This window comes from Pinus tabuliformis, chromosome 4_2, assembly GCF_031772625.1.
Source record: "Pinus tabuliformis cultivar Carrire ecotype Pingquan chromosome 4_2, CPIR1, whole genome shotgun sequence".
Taxonomy (NCBI): Eukaryota; Viridiplantae; Streptophyta; class Pinopsida; order Pinales; family Pinaceae; genus Pinus; species Pinus tabuliformis.
This window is the reverse complement of record NC_142304.1, coordinates 1,017,702,334-1,017,725,609: the sequence shown is the minus strand read 5'-3', so window position 1 is coordinate 1,017,725,609 and position 23,276 is coordinate 1,017,702,334.

The window sequence follows — 23,276 nt, the reverse complement described above, 5'->3', positions numbered from 1 at the left end:
GGTATACTCTACCTTGGCAGACAAATCATTATTGGCTCACAGACTGCAGAATTCATTACACAATACTTCTGCCCAATTGGAATTGGAGAAGGCCTCCTCATTAGCCAAGGATAACAGAATTAAATCCTGGGAGGAAATTATCACTGAGTTGGGACATGATCCCAAGGATCCCAAGGGCATACAGGCCTTAATAAAAAAGAAAGAAGAAGATATAGCAGCCCTCAGAAAGCAGCTCAAGTTGCCAATTACAATGCATCCTCAGACCACAGAAGTTGCACAGCAGAAAGAAGAGGAGGATGTAGTGAGTTTGCTAATGAGGATGAATGAGAGACTGGAAGAAATAGAGAAGGCATTGGAGATAGCATTACAACGAAAATAAGGAGAATTGGCCTCCCGGCCACAAGAAATAGCTCCGATAAGCACAACAGCTCCTCCTACAACTACAGCAGCAGTCCCTCCCATTGTCCCAGAATCAACAACAGGTACCTCAACTTCAACAACAATGACAACAACAACAATAGTACCAGATGCTAGCCTGAGCATGGAAGAGATGATGAAGGAAATAAAGGCTTTAGAACTCCAAATGGCAGAGTTAAAAGAAGCCAAAGAAAAAATGGCCAAGATAGAGGTGAATTATGATAAATCAAAAATAACTGTGGCTGAGAAAACAAGAGAAGTAAAGGCCCTGGAAAATATGGTAAAAGCCTTGGAGAAGGACCTTACTCTTCACAAAACTCTGGCAGAAATCAAAACAATTTTATGGACTAAAATTGGCCAGTCCATCACTGATCAATGGACATCAATACAGACTATTCATGACCAGATTGAATTGATAGGGATAACTCAATTTGAGACTCAAAAAGCCAGAGCATTATTGGTAAACAAGCCCGAACAAGCCAATAAACTAATTGATTTTTTGAATACTCATACTAGAGAGCAGCTAGCAGCTCTAGATATTCAGGACAGAACAGGTACAATTTTGACTGTAAAAAAGGTGCTGACCATGAGGAATTTTGTACAAACTTTAGAAAGAAAGTGCCAAGAAATGCAGACAGAAATTTATGCCTTCAGAGAAAATTTTGCAGTGTTGGAGAGCAAAGGGTTACTCGGCTTATTGACCAGCAATGGGAGACTGTTAACACATGAACAATATGCTCACAGGGTAAATACCTATGTTACCAATCAAATTACAGCATCATCAAGCATTTCAGAAGAGACAGTACCTCCCTCTGGACAGAGTTTATATGACAAATTAGAAAATTTGTTCTACATTGAACATGAGATGACACATCTTTTTGAAGTCCAGCCCAATTACTACAGGTATACTGAAGCTGATGAGACATTAATTAAACTACAAAGACACCAGTTGCCAACAGATCAATGGTGGCAGGGCATGTTGGAGATTTTACCAAGGTAGTGTTGGCACTAATTCTTTTTTGTTTGTCTGCATTTAATCAAATTTAATGCGCGTGCCACCTATCATAAATATGAAGACAGCAAGGAAGGCGTTCACGCCAAAACACATTAAAGAGAAATCAGGCACAGATGGAAGGGCCAGGACAGCAACACAGGAACGCGGGATAAAGAAACAGCTGCCAGCCGACTTATTAAGTCAAAAAGTCAAATATATCATACCACCTAAGGCAGCCAACACAACGCAAGCTACTTCTGCATTGATTATGCTCGGTTTTCAATGCCATCTACTGCCTTTAAAGAAGTAGATGGATGAAGTTAATGCTTGATATTTTGTCTATGAGATATTTTGTAACTCTTTTTTATAAATACCTCATCAAGAGATGTATTGTTGTTGGTTGGTGAATATCATTCTGGACCCGCGCTGTAATTTTGAGAAACTTTCTGAATAAAAATTGCTGGAATGCTTTGCTGGTGAATTTTCTGTTGTGGATTTAATGGCAGAAGAATACGTTGCAGAATTCTCGTGTTACTTCATGGATCAATAAGTCTTTTTATCCTTATTTTACTGTTCCTATGTTTATTTATCATATATATATCATGTTCTAATTGCAGGAAAAAAGAATAACCCAGAATTTACTTGACTGTACTCTGTGTTTAATTCCTTGTTAATTTTTATGTTTTCTTCAGGACCAGCATAGGCAAGAATTCTTGACTGCTCTTGTCCCCCTGGTTCTTTCACTCTAAATATCATCAAGGAATTCTTAACTGCTCCTTGGTAATGTTTATTCAATTTCCCTCTGTTAGCATAATGAAAGATTCTTGATTGCCTTTCATTCCCTGACTTCATTTCATCTTATTCCAACTTGAAGATTGTTCTGTGTTTAATTATCTTGATCCGTAGTCCTACTTTTGCCTAAGAAACCATACCAGAAGTTCATTTTCAACTGACTCCATTAACCCAATGGTCCGATCTTCTCTTATCTTGCAGCCCTGTTCTACTAAATGTCACCTTCCAAACACCAAACAAAAACCTGTGCTTCATAACTAGCCTAACATATAACAAAACAAATCTAAATCATAAAGAGAGAGCCCTCTCTGGTTGCAGATTGGATAGAATTTGCAACTAAAATATTGTTTAGTGGTTACCTCGGATGTATTCCATTTTCTCAAGATCTTTTGGGGAACAACCTGAGTGATAACATCATTGGCGACTCCACTGGGGACTTGAATGACTGTGTTTGTTACAACTATCTATTTTCTAAAGCTACAGATGGAGCCTGAAGTTAGCCAGGTAGCCTTTGAAATTGTTTTTGCTGTGCATTTACAGGAGTAAATAAAAGCTGCTTCAGTCAAACTCTAGTCTAGCATTAGGATTTATACAGCTGTCTCAAAAATTTTATCAGTTTCCTTTTGTTTTCAAAAAGATCTTTAGGAAAATTCAAAACTTTTGCAATTCATACTTTCTTAGAAAAATATTGTAAAAAACAGTGTCCTTTAAACATTTCCAGAAAATCCCAAAAACAGATTTAGAAGCTGGCTCCAAGGAAAAAAGTCTGGTACACAAGATCAAACCCTGATCCAAATCCGCCAGCCATTTTTGAAAATCCCAACTTGATATCTAGAAATCTTGGAAGACAGGAGAATCCAGAAAATTCTGCTGATTTGAACTGTGATATACTTCAGCAAAACCTTACCAAATCTGAGCTTACTCCTAGAAAACCAGCAGTCCTTTCTATGGTTGGTACACCTTCTTCTAGTTCACCATCATCACTCCAAAACATCTTTTCCACTCCCTCATCCACCCCGTTTATCCCAGCTGTTATCCCTGTGCTACCGGCTGTCCCATTTATACCTGTAAATATGGCAAACCGTTATGCTCCTCTGCAGTTGCCTGCAAATCCAGGGGCTATGCCTCAAGATTATCAAAGCAAAATTACATATTTTGATGGTACTGGCTCCTATACAGCCCAACAACACACTAAGAAAATGATGGACTACTTTGAGAACTATGAAATCGATGACAACAATGTCAGAATGAAAATTTTTGTTCAAAGTTTAACCGGTGAAGTAAGAAACTGGTTTAGGGCACTTGGTGCAAACACAATTGCTGATCTGGATGCCCTGTACCAAACCTTTTTGAACAGATGGGAAAAGAAGAAGGACCCATTGCATATCCTATCAGAGTATGACAGTTTAAAAAGAGGCCCACAAGAAACTGTCCAAGACTATTGTGCTAGATTCAACAATGTGTACAATGCTATCCCTCAAAGCCTTAGACCTCCACTTGACTTAGCCTTAGTCAAATTCCCTGATGGATTTGACTCTGACATGGTAGATCAGCTAAGGGAAAGAGCTCTTTCCAGCTTGGAAGACATGCAGAGCATAATTGTTAGTGTAGAGGCAAATTTGATCTCTAAAAGAGCCTGAGCTAGAGCTGAAAGAAGGACTACTTTCAAATAAGAACCTTCAGCATTTGAACAAAAACTGGATGCAATCATCAAAGACATGGATATACTAGGTGATAGAGTGGAAACCATTGAAAGAAAATCCTCTTGGGAAGGTCAACCAAGTAACACCACTAGGAATCCAAACTTTAGAAAAAATCAAAATCCTAACACCGGGAAGGCTGGCCCTGATCAGAATATCAGACCTCCATTTCAAGAGAACTATGCCAAAGCCTCAACCTCTAATGAGCCAACAGAGGACACCCAAATTAACCTAATGGGTTTAAACAGTGAGCAACAAATCTTTCTAACACAAGATGACCAAGAGGCTCATAATTTCAATCAATTTCAAACCAAGTCCGAGAATCATTTGATTTCAGAGAAGGGTATGATGCAGCGGTCTATGAGGTCCATAAACAATACAAATTAAGAAGCATAACAATATATGCGTCTGAACCTAACAAGCTGAAAGATACCAAGCAGCCTAAGAAAGCAAAGGATAAAACTGTCCTGACAGAACTCCCTGCTAAAACAGACCCCAATCCAAAAGAACCCATAGTTGAGGACATAACAGACTGGCAGCTCTCAAAAAATCAGCCATCCACATCCTTTCCTCCAAAAGAAAATGTAAACAGCTCTCCTGAAAACAATTTTAAAGCAGATTTAGGTCATAACAGCACTCATGATGAAGAAAAAACCACTGAGAACAGCAAAAAAGGAAAACCTTGCTGCCTGGAATACAAAGATTCAAGTGGAAAAACCTTTCAACCTAGAAACAGAAATAGGTAAGTTGAAAATAGCCATTCCTCTATCTGAATTGGCTAAACATGAGGTTTACAGAGAACAAATCAGTAGGTCACTTCAAATATCGGAGAATAGAGATGCAGTCAATGTTTTAGATGACCGATTTCTGGTCCTGAAGCAAATGGCAAAATAGTAGATGGAGGAGTTTCTCCATTCTATGTGAGATTAAATATTCATGACAAGGTGCTGCATAATGCAATGTTTGATTCATGATCTTCCCATAATCTAATGCCTAAGTCTGTGATGGAAAGATTGGACCTGGATATCACAAGGCCATATAAAGACTTGTTCTCATTTGATTCCAGCCAGGTCAGGTGTCTAGGCCTAATCAAAGATTTGTGTGTATCTCTAGTACAATACCCTGCCAAGACAATCTTGATGGATGTGGTGGTAGTTGACATCCCACCTAAATATGGCCTGCTTTTGTCCAGATCTTGGGGTGCAAAACTCCAAGGATATTTGCAGCTAGACATGTCCTATGCCACCATTTCAGTCTTTGGCCAACCAAAGAGATTATATCTGGAAACATTGATGAAATATGTGGTCAGCAGTCAAGAGAAACCCCAAAACTTCCCCATCTATTCCATGAATTTAGATATGGATTCATTCACCTTATAGAATGATGAAAGGTGTCCCAAAACTGATGCCAAACTCCTAGAATCAACATAAGCAAAGAATATAAATGAACAATCTAGTGCTCAAGATCAAAAAATTGTTGAAGTGATTGATGCAACAAATGAACAAGACATACCATATGAGTCACAAAATCCAAATCTGCTCACTGAGCAAGTTTCCAAAACTCCTAAGGCTAATGGTAATCAAGAAATTTTATGGTACTTAGAGTTTGATGGGTCAGTGAATAAATTAGGAGCAGGGGCAAGGGTTTGGATACACAACATGCAAGATGACCATGCTCAAGAATATGCATATAGGCTGAATTTCAGATGTACAAAAAATATGGCCGAATATGAAGCCCTTTTGCTGGGACTCAAACTGATTAGAAGTCTAGGGGCAACCAAGATTTCAATTCTAGGGGACTCAGATTTGATTATCCAACAGATAAAGGGAAACTTTGTTGCAAATGATCTTAGGCTAAGGGCTTACAGAGGGGCAGCCATTGAAATACTCAGCACCTTCTTGGAATTCCAGCTCACCAAAATCCCAAGAAACCATAATTTACATGCGCATAGTTTGGCAACTTTTGCCAGCACTTGCAAGCTGCCATTCGAGCCCAATCATCACTTTACTGCTGAGATTAAACACAGACCTGCTGTCCCGGATAATGTAAAATATTGGCAAGTGTTTGAAAATGATACCCAAATCAATAATTTCTTGACTTTGAAAGAGGAATTCTCAAGTACAAACATAGACACAAGCGCCATTGATGATCAATAACAAATAGACAAAATTGAGCAAAATATATCAGCTGAAACAACAAATCAGATTTTGCATCCAACAATATTTTCCAATAAAAATTTACAAGAGCTGAAACAAATGGACCTTGATGAAATTCCTGAAGGAGAAGCTGAAGTAATTGAGCTGAAAGATAACTTTTTGCCCACAGGCCTGACTCCTTTGGAGGATATATTTGATTCAAATGATATTCCAAGAAAGCCAAAAATGCAGCCTCTAAATGCATAAATTGAGGACTGTAACATAGGAACTGCACAAAATCCTAAAATGATAAAATTGTCCAAAGCCTTGCCTCCAAATCAAAAACTGAAATACATTGAGCTCTTTAAAGAATTTCAAGATGTCTTTGCATGGAGCTATGAGGACCTCAAGTCCTATGATACTTCAATCATCCAACACACAATACCTTTAAAAGAAAATCAAAAGCCTTTTAAACAAAAGCTGAGAAGGGTTAATCCAGTCCTCCTTCCTCTCATTGAAAAGGAAGTCAAAAGAATGTACCAAGCTAGAAAAATTGCACCTATTAGATTTTCAGAGTGGATTTCAAATCTAGTGCCCACTAGGAAGAAAACAGGATAAATAAGACTGTGTGTTGACTTAAGAAATCTGAATAAAGTTTCTCTCAAAGACCATTACCCCTTGCCCAAGATGGATCAAATTTTACAAAGGGTAGTAGGGGCCTCCACGATCTCACTGCTAGATGGATTCTCAGGATTCAATCAAATCTTAGTTCACCCGGATGATCAAGATAAAATTGCCTTTACAACACCTTGGGGAACCTTCAAATATGTCAAAATTCCTTTTGGACTTAAAAATGCAGGGGCCATATTTCAACGAGCAATGAACATAGCCTTTGCTAAAGAAATCCATGATTTTTTAGTCATATATCTTGATGATCTCATTGCTTTTTCCAAATCAGATCAAGAACATTTAGAACATCTCAGGCAAGTGTTCCTAATTTGTAGAAAATATGGCATATCATTGAACCCGAAGAAATCATTGTTTGGCCTAGAAGAAGGCAAAATCCTAGGTCACATAATTTCAGAAGATGGCATCAGAATTGACCCAGACAGAATTCAAGCTATCCTCCAAGTGCCTCACTCAAGGAACATCAAAGAACTACAAGCTTTCCTAGGAAAGATTAATTTCCTAAGAAGATTCATTCCCAACTTGGCCGAACTAATAAGACTGTTAAATAACATGCTGAAGAAAGATTCTAAAGTCAAATGGACAATAGAAGCTAAACAAGCCTTTGAATATATCAAAATAGCTTTGACTAAAAAACCTGTCCTCACAAGCCCCAAGTTTGATAGAGATTTTATAATCTTTTCCTTTGCATATGAGCATACTATTGCTGCTGTCCTATTACAAAAAGATGACCAATTATGTCAGAAGCCCATTGCCTTTTTCAGCAAAGCACTTAGAGATGCTCCACTCAAATATCAAATCATGGAGAAACAGGCCTATGCCCTTGTAAAGGCCATCAAGGATTTCAGAGTTTATATCTTATACTCTCATGTCATAGCCTATGTTCCAAATGCTGTGGTCAAAGACATTCTGACTCAAGAAGGAATTGAAGGAAAAAGAGGCAAATGGATAGCCAACATTTTGGAATATGACATCGAAATCAAACCAACAAAACTGATAAAAGGACAAGGTTTAGCTAAATTAATGACTGAAACCAATTTCCAAGCCCTTGACATCAATGAAAAGGATAACGAGCAGGAGATGGCAACTCCACAGATCAATCAAGCCTTCTTACAATCACCTTGGTATGGTGATATAGTTTATGTATTATTAAACCTGCAAACTCCTCCAGGGTTATCCAGAACTAAAAAGAGATTCTTAAAAATGAAAGCTTCAAAGTTTTGTATTATAGACAATGTTTTATTTTGGAAAAATCATGAAGGCATTTTGCTCAATTGCCTAACACAGGACGAAACTGACAAAGTGCTCAAGGAATTTCATGCAGGGGACTGTGGTGGAAATTTGTATTGGAAGTCAACAGCTGATAAAATTCTAAGAGCTGGTTTTTATTGGCCATCCCTATTTGTTGATGTGAAAAAATATGTAATTTCTTGCCATAAATGCCAAATCTTTGAAGGCAAGAGAAAGCTATTACCTTTACCTCTAAAGCCCGTTTCCACCGAAAGACCATTTCAATAATGGGGTTTAGATTTCATTGGAGAAATTCACCCTTCCTCCTCTGGCCAATGCAAGTGGATTTTAACTGCCACAGACTACTTCACCAAGTGGATAGAAGCCATCCCTTGTAGGCAAGCCAATGACTCAATCATCATGCAATTCTTAGAAACCAATATCCTATCTAGATTTCGTTGTTCGGGAAAGATCATAATAGACAATGCTGTTGCCTTTAAATCCAAAAGAATAATCAATTTTTGCCACAGGTACCATATTACCTTAGGCCACTCCACAACCTATTACCCTCAAGGTAATGGTCTAGCTGAATCATCCAATAATAGCCTGGTAAACATCATAAAGAAAGTATTGGAGGAAAACAAGAAGAATTGGCACAAAAAGCTTGTTAATGCACTGTGGACAGCTAGGTTAACTACAAAAAGATCTATTGGAACAAGCCCATATGAATTGGTTTATGGCATGGAGGCTGTATTCCCTTCATCCTTGGGAATCCCTGTGATAAAATTGCTGCCAGAAATACAAGCAGAACCCAATGATATTTAAAGAATAATAAATCAAACTATTCACTTGCAGCAGACTAGAGAGGAAGTGTATCAGAGAACTCAGGTTTTGCAAGACAGACTCAAGAAGATTTTTGACAAAAGGACAAAAGCAGAGGATTTTTTCATAGGAGAAAAAGTGCTGAAGTGGGATTCTAGGAGGGAAGACAAAGGAAAACATGGCAAATTTGATTTCCTATGGAAAGGCCCTTTTGTCATTCAGGTTGTACAAGGAAATAACACCTATTTTTTGAGAAGTTTGGATGGTACAGAAGCTGAGGAAGGGCCAGTCAATGGGCGAATGCTCAAGCATTATTTTGATCCTCTTTGTTAACATAACAGGACTGTATTTTGTACATAAATAGTGTCTATTTTAGCAGTTTATTACAACAATAAGATAGGGAATAGGATGCAGCAAATTTTGAGGGAAAAGCAAGGAATTGTGCCACCTTTTTGTGTATATTTTGAGTTTATCAGAAGAAATCAAGAAGAAAACTTGGGAGCTATAGAGATGATGACAAATACTCAGACAAACCAGCAAAGACAGAGCTGTAATTCTGTACAGATCAGCTCATGAGAAGTGTATACATGCCACAAAGATTCAGTTTGTTTGTCTACAGCAGAAGGAAGTTTCAGATTACAACAAGAGTTGAAAGTAAGGCCATTTGACCTGTTGTTCTTGGCTTTTCACCTGGAAAAGCCATCCCCAAGTGGAGCCACTATTAGGTTCCTATACCAATAGGTGTCATATTTCATGATTGACTGTGGAAATGCCAAATATGATCATCCTTTCCATGCTGCAAAGGTTCCATATTTTCCAAAAAAACAGAAAAATTTAAAAAATGTAAAGAGGGTATGCCCTAAAAGAAAAATCAAAGGGCAAGAAAAATGAATTGGTCAAGAAAGAAAGAAAATTAACACCAAAGAAAGACCATGAAAGTGGCTAGTCAAAATGCCACTACTGTACTACTTATTGCAAAGAATTTCAAATCATGCAATCAGTGACTTTGTCACACTTGATGGATGGCCCAATAGCTCAATCTTGGCGAGTCCAGGTTTAAATTTCTTGTTTTAGCATTAGAGAATAAGGTCTGTTCAAATAGTTCAAGCTTGGCAGATCACTAGCTAGGTAGAGAAACAAAGGTGCTCAGCAGTTGAATCTGAGCCCCTGGAAGAGATAAGGGTAGACTTATATAGGAGGGCAGTCAAAAGAAAAAGGAAGAAAGGGTTTGCTAGTTCAAATGCACCCAAACAAAGATGAAGAAAAAATGTTAGGTATAGCAGAATGGGTAAGTAATTCTGGTGTTGCAGAAGCAGGTTGGTGATCAGTTTTGTCCTGTTAAATATGATCTATCTCATGAGTATCACAAACATCCTAGCAAAGTGGCTACAGTTCAGTGGAGCATGACTGATTTCCCCTCTCATTTCCCCAAGAACACTTACTAACATCCCCTCAAGGACATTGGGATCTGCTCAGTGGTCCTAACTCATTTCATTTTATGAGAAATACTAAGTGAAACTTTGTGTTTACTTGGCAAAAACAAGCCACATTTCTTGTGTAAAATAATCACTCCATTTCCCTAAAAATATAAGTTTTACATTATAAACTTAGCATTCTCCATTCACAAAACCATATTAACATTTTAACTTTATTATATAGCTCCTATCTAAAATTTTCCCCTCCCATACTATGTAAAAATACATAAAATCCCTAAAAAACTAAATATCCCAACCCCCGGCTTAATATAGCCATACACCATAAAGTTTTGGGAGTTATAGGTTCATTTGGAACCTTATAACAACCCTCCCCGTGCATGCATACACCATGGGATTTAATTAACTCTTGGTTAATTAAATAACCGACCCACAAAAACCAAAGTCGCCCGCGCCCATATAAAATACTGTTAACCAAGGTTTATGCCCTGCAAATATTAAAAACACTAAAATAATGTGTGGGCCCTTTGTTATAAACCACCACCAACTTACCTTCCCATCAACTGTCAGATCAGGCCCTCCCCATCCAACGGCTCTCATCCATATCAGAGCCACTCGTACATACGAAGATTAGTGCCGATAAAAAGCGGTTTTCCCGCCGTACCCCAGGATGCATGTCGTCGGCCCATTTCATCGCATCCATTCTGCCAGAAACCACTATCGTACAAAGGGTGGTGCGATAGAAACCACAAACCTCTCCCGCCTCCCGCTGACCATGTCATCCGCCCATGTCACTATTTCATCCGTCGTGTCTGCCATGTCATCCGCCATGTCACCTTCCGTACTCCGCTACAGGACAAAATTTACATCATGATGACATCATCCCAAAAAGCGCCAAAAAGCCCGAAAAAGCCCAAATTTTGTTAAAAAGTCGTGAAAGTGATGGTTTTTTGTTTATTTCTATTCGTTGTATTGTGAAGACTGTGCATGCAAATTACGACGAATTTGCCACCAACGCTCCAGTCCGCCACCCAGGGGAATTCACTCTGCAAACTTGGCCCACATGCTTAGTCTTGTACCCACAGTTCATGCCAGATGCGTGTAAAACAGGTATTTACCCGATATTCGCCCATAAACCCTGCTTTTATGAAATTTCTCTGTTAAAGTCACCTGAAGAACTAAAATTCGAATTAAAATGCGCTCCTACCTACAAATCTCTGCATTTTAATTCACTGTTTGACCCATTCTCCCAAAGAAAGCTTGCGAATTCTGTTCTCCTCTGCAAATTGCCCATTAAACTACAATTCAAGCCCATTTCCCCGGCAAAATCTTCAAAAAATGCCCAAATATTGAGTTAAAATTGTCAAACTCACTTGCAAAAGAGCACCATTCCCCCTGTTTTATCCAGCTTCCCAATTAAACTCTACAGACTTTGTCTTTTCTTTGAATTTTACCCGGTGAGGCCATTTCTATATAAAACTCAGTTTGCAAAATCCCTGTGAAAAACCCCAGTGCCAGTACTCTGTTTTCTGTTGTTACACAGACCCAAATTCCAATTATAAACACAGACAGTGAACCATGGAAGCTCCAGTGGCCTTGAATATTGCCCCCTTAAATGCACCACATAGGGAATTGGAATGGATACCCCTTGTTGACAGGGACTTTCAAATTAAGGATATGATGGGTGAGAAGCCTCACCTGCAAGCCTTTTGTGAAGTTAGAAATAGCTACAGAAGCAATACTGATGTCTTGGAAATTTTGGAATCCAACATGCCTATCTATTACCTCCCTTTAGTAAATGTGCTCCCTGATTTCATCCATTTATGCTGTGCAAATTATGAACCCACACAAAGAGCAGTTACGGCTCCATCTGGAACTGTACTCTTCTATATCACTCCTCAATCCATAAATGAGATGCTGAACTTTAAGCCCACTCAGCCTCTGGCTCCTCTCACCATGAAATCCTTGCTTGACCAAGCTGCCAAACTGCCCAGTTCAGAGATTACCAGAATAGCTCAATTATTCATGAGACCAGAAAGCCAGCCCAGGAATCCACCTCCTTTTAATCAAGTCTGGTTCAATGAGGTAGGGAGACTCATTACAGACATGATATCCTACATTTTAGGATTCAAAACTAGTGAGCATGTTGATGAAACTGTTTTAGTATTGATGTCTATATTCACTCCAAGACAGCCCCCTGCTGTCAAGTATGATTATGCCACCTTCATAGCAAATAAAATCCATGAGCAATTCATGAATTTGGAGAGAGAAAGAGTGTTCAAATACACATCCTACATATATCATTTGCTGCTGTACTATCAACCTGATAGTTTCCAACTTCCTCTTAAAAGATTGGACCTCAAAGGAGAAAGGAGGTCTGTGATTTTCTGGACCTCAGTTTTCCATGAAGTCCACAACTCCCCATATACATATTGTGAGTTCATAGACCTGTTCATATATCCAGCCACTTCTTTGTTGATAACAACTCCTCCTGCCAGGCTCTCTGCTGAAATGCAGAAAATCCTACATCTCTCAAAGGAATACAATATTGGTGACTGGTATTTTTACCAAAACCACACAGTGATCAGGATTTATGGCTGTGAATTAACTCCCTACAAGCTGCCAAAGTATGTCCCTATGAGACTCTTTGCCCTGGAATACTACCAGAAATTTAATAGTTCATACTTGACTCATTTCTATGGTGCTAGGAAAAAAGCACAGCTCAAGATAAGACATCAATTGGGCCCTTTTATCTTCAATAAAAGGGAAGAAGCTTGGGAAGAAGCAGATAAGATATTAAGAGATCAACTTATGCTAAAACAAAGTTTTCATTGGTCACCATATGACCCTGAACATTTCATAGGTTTTAGAAGAGTTAAAAAGAAGCTTACAAGATATGTGCACCACAAAATCCCTGAAATTGAACAATATGCTAATCAACAGGATTGGGTAGAAGGCACACTAGTTGAAGAGCTTACTGAAGAAGAGAAATTAGAAAAATCAATGAAAGAGCTTGAAAAAACACTTGACTTGGACTCTTTTGGATAGGTCCCTTTCACATTGCCTCAACACCTTGGAGCGGGCACATCATCTGCCACAACTTCACAACAACCTGCCCAAGAGACTACTCCACCTGCAGGGACATCCAAAGGCAAGGAAGTACAGCATTCAGAGCAGCAAGATACAATGGCAGACTGGCTAGATACAGCAAAGGAGCAAAGTCAAGGGCAAGGTCCTTCAACACAAACAAAGGTACCTGAAATCCCTGTGTTACAAACTCCTCTCAATGAGGAAAGAGCCAAGAAAAGGGACAGACAAGAAGAGACACCTACAGGTGGGTCAGCAGAACAGCAAGGGGAAAAGAGGCAAAGGTTGAATCCTTACTCTGAGGAAGAATTGGCAGAAGAGACAGCAGGTAACTTAAGGGGTGAGGAGACAACTAAATAGCAAGCTCCTCCAATTTTGGAGACATCAACTAGTTCACATCAGCAAGAGCAAGAGAGGCAGCACGGTGTGGAGGTTACATCCACCAAGCAACAGAGAAAGCAAGGCTCAGATATCAAGAAAGCATTCACTGAAATAAAGGCCAGAAATGAGCCAGTAAGGTTCCAACTTTATAATCAATTGCTGAGAATGGCTCCCACCAATCAACAAAGGCTAATGGCAGCCTATGATATCCAAGAAGGGAAAATAACCCTTAGTCACTTCAGGCCTACAATGCAGCAGCTACAGTCAACTGCTGATTATATCAGGACCAATATGGAAGTTCTCTCTAAAGACATCCACCCCATGGACCAGATTGAGTTGCATAAACAAACCGGAGAAATGGTATACTCTACCTTGGCAGACAAAGCATTATTGGCTCATAGACTGCAGAATTCATTACACAATACTTCTGCCCAATTGGAATTGGAGAAGGCCTCCTCATTAGCCAAGGATAACATAATTAAATCCTTGGAGGAAATTATCATTGAGCTGGGACATGATCCCAAGGATCCCAAGGGCATACAGGCCTTAATAAAAAAGAAAGAAGAAGATATAACAGTCCTCAGAAAGCAGCTCAAGCTGCCAATTACAATGCACCCTCAGACCACAGAAGTTGCACAGCAGAAAGAAGAGGAGGATGTAGTGATTTTGCTAATGAGGATGAATGAGAGACTGGCAGAAACAGAGAAGGCATTGGAGATAGCATTACAACGAAAACAAGGAGAATTGGCCTCCCAGCCACCAGAAACAGCTCCAATAAGCACAACAGCTCCTCCTACAACTACAGCAGCAGTCCCTCCCATTGTCCCAAAATCAATAGCAAGTACCTCAGCTTCAACAACAACTACAACAACAACAACAGTACCAGATTCCAGCCTAAGCATGGAAGAGATGATGAAGGAAATAAAGGCTTTAGAACTCCAAATGGCAGAGTTAAAAGAAGCCAAAGAAAAACTGGCCAAGATAGAGGTGAATTATGATAAATAAAAAATAACTGTGGCTGAGAAAACAAGAGAAGTAAAGGCCCTGGAAAATAAGGTAAAAGCCTTGGAGAAGGACCTTACTCTTCACAAAACTCTGGCAGAAATCAAAACAATTTTGTGGACTAAAATTGGCCAGTCCATCACTGATCAATGGACATCAATACAGACTATTCATGACCAGATTGAATTGATAGGGATAGCTCAATTTGAGACTCAAAAAGCCAGAGAATTATTGGCAAACAAGCCCGAACAGGCCAATAAACTAATTCATTTTTTGAATACTCATACTATAGAGCAGCTAGCAGCTCTAGATATTTAGGACAAAACAAGTACAATTTTGAATGTAAAAAAAGGTGTTGACCATGAGGAATTTCGTACAAATTTTAGAAAGAAAGTGCCAAGAAATGCAAACCGGAATTAATGCCTTCAGAGAAAAGTTTGCAGCGCTGCAGAGCAAAGGGTTACCCAGCTTATTGACCAGCAATGGGAGACTGTTAACACATGAACAATATGTTCACAAGGTAAATGCCTATGTTACCAATTAAATTATAGCATCATTAAGCATTTCAGAAGTGACAGTACCTCCCTCTGGACAGAGTTTATATGACAAATTAGAAAATTTGTTCTACATTGAACATGAGATGGCACATCTTTTTGAAGTCCATCCCAATTACTACAGGTATACTGAAGCTGATGAGACATTAATTAAACTACAAAGACACCAGTTGCCAACAGATCAATGGTGGCAGGGCATGTTGGAGATTTTACCAAGGTAGTGTTGGCACTAATTCTTTTTTGTTTGTCTGCATTTAATCAAATTTAATGCGCGTGCCACCTATCATAAATATGAAGACAGCAAGGAAGGCATTCACGCAAAAACTCGTTTAAGAGAAATCGGGCACAGATGGAAGGTCCAGGATAGCAACACAGGAACGCGGGATAAAGAAACAGCTGCCAGCCAACTTATTAAGTCAAAAAGTCAAATATATCAGACCACCTAAGGCAGCCAACACAACGCAAGTTACTTCTGCATTGATTATGCTCGGTTTTCAATGCCATCTACTGCCTTTAAAGAAGTAGATGGATGAAGTTAATGCTTGATATTTTGTCTATGAGATATTTTGTAACTCTTTTTTATAAATACCTCCTCATGAGATGTATTGTTGTTGGTTGGTGAATATCATTCTGGACCTGCGCTATAATTTTGAGAAACTTTATGAATAAAAATTGCTGGAATGCTTTGCTGGTGAATTTTCTATTGTGGATTTAATGGCAGAAGAATACGTTGCAGAATTCTCGTGTTACTTCATGGATCAATAAGTCTTTTTACCCTTTTTTTACTGTTCCTATGTTTATTTATCATATATATATCATGTTCTAATTGCAGGAAAATAGAATAACCCAGAATTTACTTCACTGTACTCTATGTTCAATTCCTTGTTAATTTTTATGTTTTCTTTAGGACCAGCATAGGCAAGAATTCTTGATTTCTCTTGTCTCCCTGGTTCTTTCACTCTAAATATCATCAAGTAATTCTTAACTACTCCTTGGTAATGTTTATTCAATTTCCCTCTGTTAGAATAATGAAAGATTCTTGATTGCCTTTCATTCCCTGACTTCATTTCATCTTATTCCAGCTTGAAGATTGTTCTGTGTTTAATTATCTTGCTCCGTAGTCCTCCTTTTGCCTAAGAAACCATACCAGAAGTTCATTTTCAACTGACTCCATTAACCCAATGGTCTGAACTTCTCTTATGTTGTAGCCCTGTTTTACTGAATGTCACCTTCCAAACACCAAACAAAAACCTGTGCTTCATAACTAGCCTAACATATAACAAAACAAATCTAAATCATAAAGAGAGAGCCCTCTTTGGTTGTAGATTGGCTAGAATCTGCAGCTAAAAGATTGGTTAGTGGTTACCTCGGCCGTATTCCCTTTTCTCAAGATCTTTTGGGGAACAGCCTGAGTGATAATAGAAGGAAGTTGTAAAGGAACATGGGGATAATTTCCATTAAGCTATAGAAAAACATCATAAGATGATGTATGAGAGCACAATTCAAGCTTTGTTCATCTCATGGAATCATTCCTTCTTGATCATGGAAATAATATGACTTTTATTCTTTATCTTCCTAGAGTGACACGTTGATGAACATTAGTAATTACTTGAGGAGGATGTAAAGGTGGAGAAAATGTTTGTAGACAAAAAAACACCTCATATGATGAGTTATGAAGGAACAATTATAATATTAATATTATCTTCTCATGACAACCTACCTACCATAACGTGTTGGGCCTAACCCAATTTCCACGCTCCTTGAGATCCATGGCATACATTCTAATAGTTTATGTTTTTAAACAAAAATTATCTTTATGAATATATGATAACTCATGATTAGGAAAATTCGTGAAACTGTGAGCTCTTTTTTGGTGTGTGGAGAAAGGGAGTGCAGGGGAAGTGTGTGCGGGGAACGCATGTGTGGAGCAAGAGACACAAATTCTCCTGCACACCGTTTCTTCTACATGCCCTACTTAAATGCATTAAATTAATAAATAAGAAACAAAAGAGATCACACCAAATGTGCAAAATTAAACATTAAGGTAGCGTAAAAGGATAGCAACCTAGGTTTATCGTTAATCCCAAAAAATTTATGTTCACATGAATCAATTGAAACACCAAATCTAAGTATGCTGAGAATGGTTTGAAGAAGTTGAAAGCATAATTGTTTTCACCAAAGGGATCCTATGAAATGAAATGAAGTGGACCTTAAGATGCAAAATGAAAGTAGGTGATTGAGGCAAAATAATATGAGAATCGTTTTCCTTTCTAATTACGTATTTATGATATATGTATTCTTGGCTCGGAAATAATATTTATTTAGAAGGAATACCTTCATATGTTGAGAAGAAGAATTGGTATTCAAGCAAGTGGCATTCTATGATTTGGAAAATTTTCAAAGGCGGGAGATCTATTTTGGGGTACAAAGAAAGGGAGTGCGGGTAGTGTGGGAGAAAGTGTATGCCTGGAATGCATGTGTGGAGGAAGGGACACAAACTCCCCCAAGCACCATTTCTTCTATTCTCCTTACCTAAACGTGGACTCCTACTAAAAGAATGAGGGACTATGCTATTATGTAATTGTCGCTCTTTTATGAATTAATATTATTAATTTTAAATTTAATGGTGGAATTAAAAAAAAATTAAATGTGACTTATCATGTTTTTATGATTTTATGACACACTAACATCTTTTCAACATTTCTCACTTATGCTAATATAATGTTAGGCTACTTGTTATTACCATCCTATTTTTTGCACATTAATCATACTATAGTATCATAATTATAGGTATAAATTATTCTACTTAATGTTAAATTTGATGGTCAAATTAAAAAATTAATCTTATTTTTTTAATGTTAAATTTGGTAGCTAAATTAAAAAATAAATAAATGTGAATTACCATGTTTTTAAGGTTTTATGACACACTAACTATCATTTCAACATTTATTATGTAATCACCCCCTCCCACATTTACCCAATTTCAACATCCTACCAGGGTAAACATGAGATGAAGAGTTATTATGACATGATCCCTCCAAGCTCGAGTTAAAGAAGTGGGGCCTAAACCTGACCATAGACTGACAACTCATAACATCCCTCAAGGATATAAGACACTCAGGGGCCAAAGAAAATCCCAGGTGACCAAAACCTGAGTTAGCACTCTTTTTCACTGATCTAGGATCTCAACCACATGCATGAGAATGCCTAAGTGTTGTTGAATGCCTCCAACCACATGCAAAACACTTCCTAAGTGCGGTTTTGACCCATTGTCTAGTTCAGGGGGTTTGGTCCTAATTTCTGAGCCATAATTCGAGGTCAACCTCTAGACCACTGTCGAGAAATCGCTGAGACTTCTCAGAAGGATAAATGACATAAGTATGATTCTAAACATATAAAACATAAGCAATAACATGACCTAACCAGGCCTAACCATGACAATCATTTCTTCAAACACATGGCGAACATGTAAGCTACAGGTCATGAATGCATATTTGATAATAGGAGTTAGAAACTTATCTCAAAATCACCAAGAAGGTATAATTCCCTCTCATAATAGTTGAAATAACATTTTTTAGTCCATGCATTCATCAACTAATCAATAGTTATACCATTCATGATAAGAGCCATAAATATCATACATCACATAACCAACATATAACTAGCAATAACCATCATAGAAACTGTTAGTGTCAGTCTTTTTAGCCTTCCTCTAGTGATCAAACATGATCTTACAAAGTGATTTTAAGGTGTTAAGGTCAAATTTTGTCATTTCAGTGAGTCTTCAAGCAAAATTTGGTCACTAGGTATTAGGTCTAGGGTTTGCTTTTACTGCTGTCAAAGTTGTCCAAATGTTGGTCCATGTCACCATTCAGCTGAGTGTACCATCATTTAGAGGGTTTTCATCATCATGCCAGGTTCCAATGGGTCATTTTACACCTTGTTCATGCTTCAGTTGTGCCTAGGTAAGGTTCATTTCCCTCTCCTATGGTTTTGAATGCAATTTCTCTTGGATGGTCAAATCATCAACAAAAATTGTATCCTGATGTTCATACACCTTCCCCTGTCCTTAATGTACCTTATTAAACACTTCCCATCACTGAGATCCACCAAATTCCTCATTTTTCCACAAACCCTAGTTTCTTGCTACAACTTGACAATTTTCTAGACTAGGCATGTGTTTTTCCCTTTTGGACCCCTTCCCCTCACTCAATATTTGAAATTCCACTTTCCCCTACTTCGTAACATCCCTCCCTACTTCCAAAAATTTTCTCAAGAATTTAGAAGCCCCTTATCCCCTTCATTTCGCTTCATTTCGACAAATCCCCTCTTCCACACATCGGGATAGGTTTTACTCAAATGATGTTTATGAGCACGAAAAGATGCATTTTGGGAAATTGAGAGAGGTTTTTATCCAAAATAGGCCAAGGAATAAAAACCTCCTTCACGTTTTACACAGGTGTCGTTTTTTTAGAGAAATGTCAAAAATACAGTTTCCTCGGGAGAATTGATGCACCTCTGAAGTAACCTTGGGAAAATCACGTTTTCTCCTATTTTGGTTGGTAAAATGACTTTCTTTACGAGTCAAAAGATAACTAGATACAAAGGGATTTCCAATGAGCTATCATGAGCTCAATTTGGAGTTGAGAAAGCCCTTCAAAAGTTGACTGCAACAACACTTTTCCTTTAGGCAACCTCATTTTGCACATTTTGACAAGTCTTGGGAGATTTGATTTTTGATAGAGAAAATGAACTCCAAATTGAAAAATTCCGGCTTGGTTGTAAATTAGACTAAACTACCTTTCCAACGAGCTATCCCGCGCCTAATTTGGAGACTAGGAAGGCCTCCAAAAGTCTCCTAGAAAATTCATGACGCATTGGGCCGGTGGCACGGTGCATTGGGCTGCAATTTCCAGTGCAAATTTACACAGGCGCAGTGCATAGAGAAGGCGTGGCGCGTTGGGTTTGATGCATGGTGCATACAGCCAACAAGCCCAAAAACTTCAAAAATTTTCTCCAAAATCGCCCAATATGATTGGATCATCATTTGTACAAGTAGGTTGAGCTTCTCTCATAGCTTTTCATCCAAATTTGATGGTTGTTTGATGGTATTTGTTGCATGGTGAATGTTTAAAGAAAACAAACCCTACCTCTCTCTCCAAAACAATAGTATTAGGGTTTTGTTTTAATATTTTGTGGCTGCCAAGTTATCCCATCACCTCAATCACTCCCTACTCCATTTTCCCTTGATTTCCCTATTCCCCAAATTCACTAATCCCTTCTCCCTATTCCCAAAGCCCCAAACTCAAACTCCCAAACCCTATGTCCCATACTAAAAGCTCCCAAACTACTCCCTAACCCCTGTTCCCTTGATTAAACCCTACCCCCACTAGGGTGTTCTCATTCCGGTTTTTGAAAGAAGCTTATGCAGGATGAGTGCCCTTCAAGAGGCCAAGACACTGATTTCATACTCATCGATGATGATGTGAACTCTCCTAGCTCAAAACTGAGGGAGATTATTCAGGAGCAGAAGGCCGAGATAGATGCATTAACCGAAAAGTTGCAGAGAGCTCAGTGGGTCATAAACTATTTGGAGTAGTGAAGCAAACAATTGGAGGATCATGGAGTTGCAAAACATCCGTGAAGACCGACAGGCTGCCCAAAGAAGCCTAAATGAGATAACACCCATTCAGCAGGAGATAGAGGCTGACCGAGAGATTTGGCTTGAGAGGGTCAACATTCACCTTGAGAAGCTGTTGGCGAAGGCAAACAAGGACAAGGACATGCTCAGGCACATGAAAAACCATTATTGGGCACGAACTCATGTTCACAAAGCGAGGATCAAAATCCTGAAGGCAAGACTAAGGAGGGCACTAAAACGACACAAAAGGCATAATAGGCTTTGAATCTTAGCCAAAGCTTCTTTCAATGAGCATGATACTTGATGATGGACCTTCAGTCCAAATTTCAGCAAATTTGGATAAAATTTTGTCAATTTTGAATTTTTTGGCTTCAAAACAGATTTTCGTGCCCAACGCGTTGCGCCACTTGGCGCACACTTATAATTGGGAGATCCTCTGGAGGAAAACTTTGCATTTTTGGGATTTTTATGAAAATTTATGCATGCTCATGAATTACCTAAGGATTTCATCAAGTTCTGGGTTGCCTAAAGGGTAAAAAACACACAAAAAAATGACCTCTCTGCCACCTTTTGCACCCATAGGAAACAATGTTGGGAGATTGGATATTTGGAGTGGAAAATGGACATCAAATCTAGAAATTCCACTTGGTTTGGAAAGTAGACTGGCAGGGCTTTACAACGAGCTATCATGAGCTCAATTTGAACTTTGGGAAGGCCCTGAAAATTAGCCTCAAAGTTGTGTTATGCATACAAGTTTCAGGCGCGACGCATAGGGAAATTTGGCCTATTTTTCACTCAGCAGCTCAGAATTTCGCCTAGTTTTGACTAGTTTCACTTTTTCATGTAACTCTTGATTTATCTTGATGTAAATTCATGACTTTGATGTAATTTTGGCACATTGTTACTCATCCATGTAGATTCATTCACTAAAAAGTGAAAAGATAGTGAATGAATCAGTTTCCTTTTATATAGAGGCAAGTTGTTTCATTGCCTATTTTTCAGTTCCTTGTTTAGATATGGTTGAAACAGCTCCTAGAATGATGAGCTTGACCCCTAGAGGCATGGGAAGGAGTTAGGCTTGTCTATATCATGTAATTTCTCAGTCATTTTTAGGGTTGGACACTTGGGATTGCTTGGCACTCCATTGTACATTTGATTTTTGCATTTTTGGCAAAGGAAAGACCAGGGTTTGTAGCACTTTTTGGGATCCTTGTGGCTCTGTGTTTTTATGTTGTTCTTCTCTATGTAATTTGTGAGTTCAATGATATTTATGTGTACCATTTCCTTTCTCTTTTTCTTCTAAAATTAAACAAATGAGTGACAAAAGGTAGAATTCATCTGCTTGCTGTGCTCTGCCTTATAGTTTTGTTTAATTTTCAATGTTTTCTCTGGTTTGAAGAGGATTCTTGATACCCTTTTGCCCTCTTCAGCTTCTCACCAGTCTGAGCCCTCCATCTTTACAAATCAAAGCATCAAAATGATTGCCTTTCTTGTCCCAATCAGAACTCTGCAAAACTGGCCTTCATCCCCAGACCCAAATTTGCCTTTCCCTCGATTCCAACAAAAGCCCCAAAAAATCAAATCAAATCCTTGCACTTCATACCTAGCTTAAAATCAGAAGATATTTTAGTCATCTCAAGCCCCCATAGATCATAATTTTCTAAGATTGACCCGGAGAGAGCCCTCTCCTGACTTGGTAGGGCTAGCTACCGGCTGAGCGTGGTTTGATGTTGGCCCTGGATCCTACCTTTTCAGCCTGAGGTAAATCTGGGCTCTAACAGACACCATCACAACTTAGCCATAATATTGCCAACATAATTGCTACAAATATACATGAATCACAATAAAAGAATAATTCTTATTAACATATGAAAATACCAACCATAGATTGGGCTAAAAAAAATCTCTCTTTCAACCAATCATCCTTGCACCATATTCCAAGCATGACTGTGGGATCTCATGGAAAAAACCCAACAAAACCAATCTAGGGCTTCTAGAGGCTAAACCACCTCAACCCTCAATCAGTGATTTGACCTCATGGTCGGACATCGCTAACACCAGCCATATTAGTCTCTGCCCAAGTTGTCCACAAATCTAGGAACTAATAAATCAACCCACAACCTTCCATATCTCTAGAGAATTTTTCCAACCCGAATCTAGGGACTAGTAACTCAACCCACCAAGGGCTCCAAAGCATTTGTCCCAACCTAGGCTCCAGGACTAGTAACTCAACCCAAGTAGTTCCAAGGTTTCCAGAGGGTTTGTTCAAACCCACAACCATAGGGAAAACAATCAAGTGGAAAAACCCACAAAACCATGGCTATCTAGGAAATGGAAAGGAAAGTCTAGAACCACTGTCAATCCAGGCAATCCTCCATGCTAATGAAAACACATAACCATA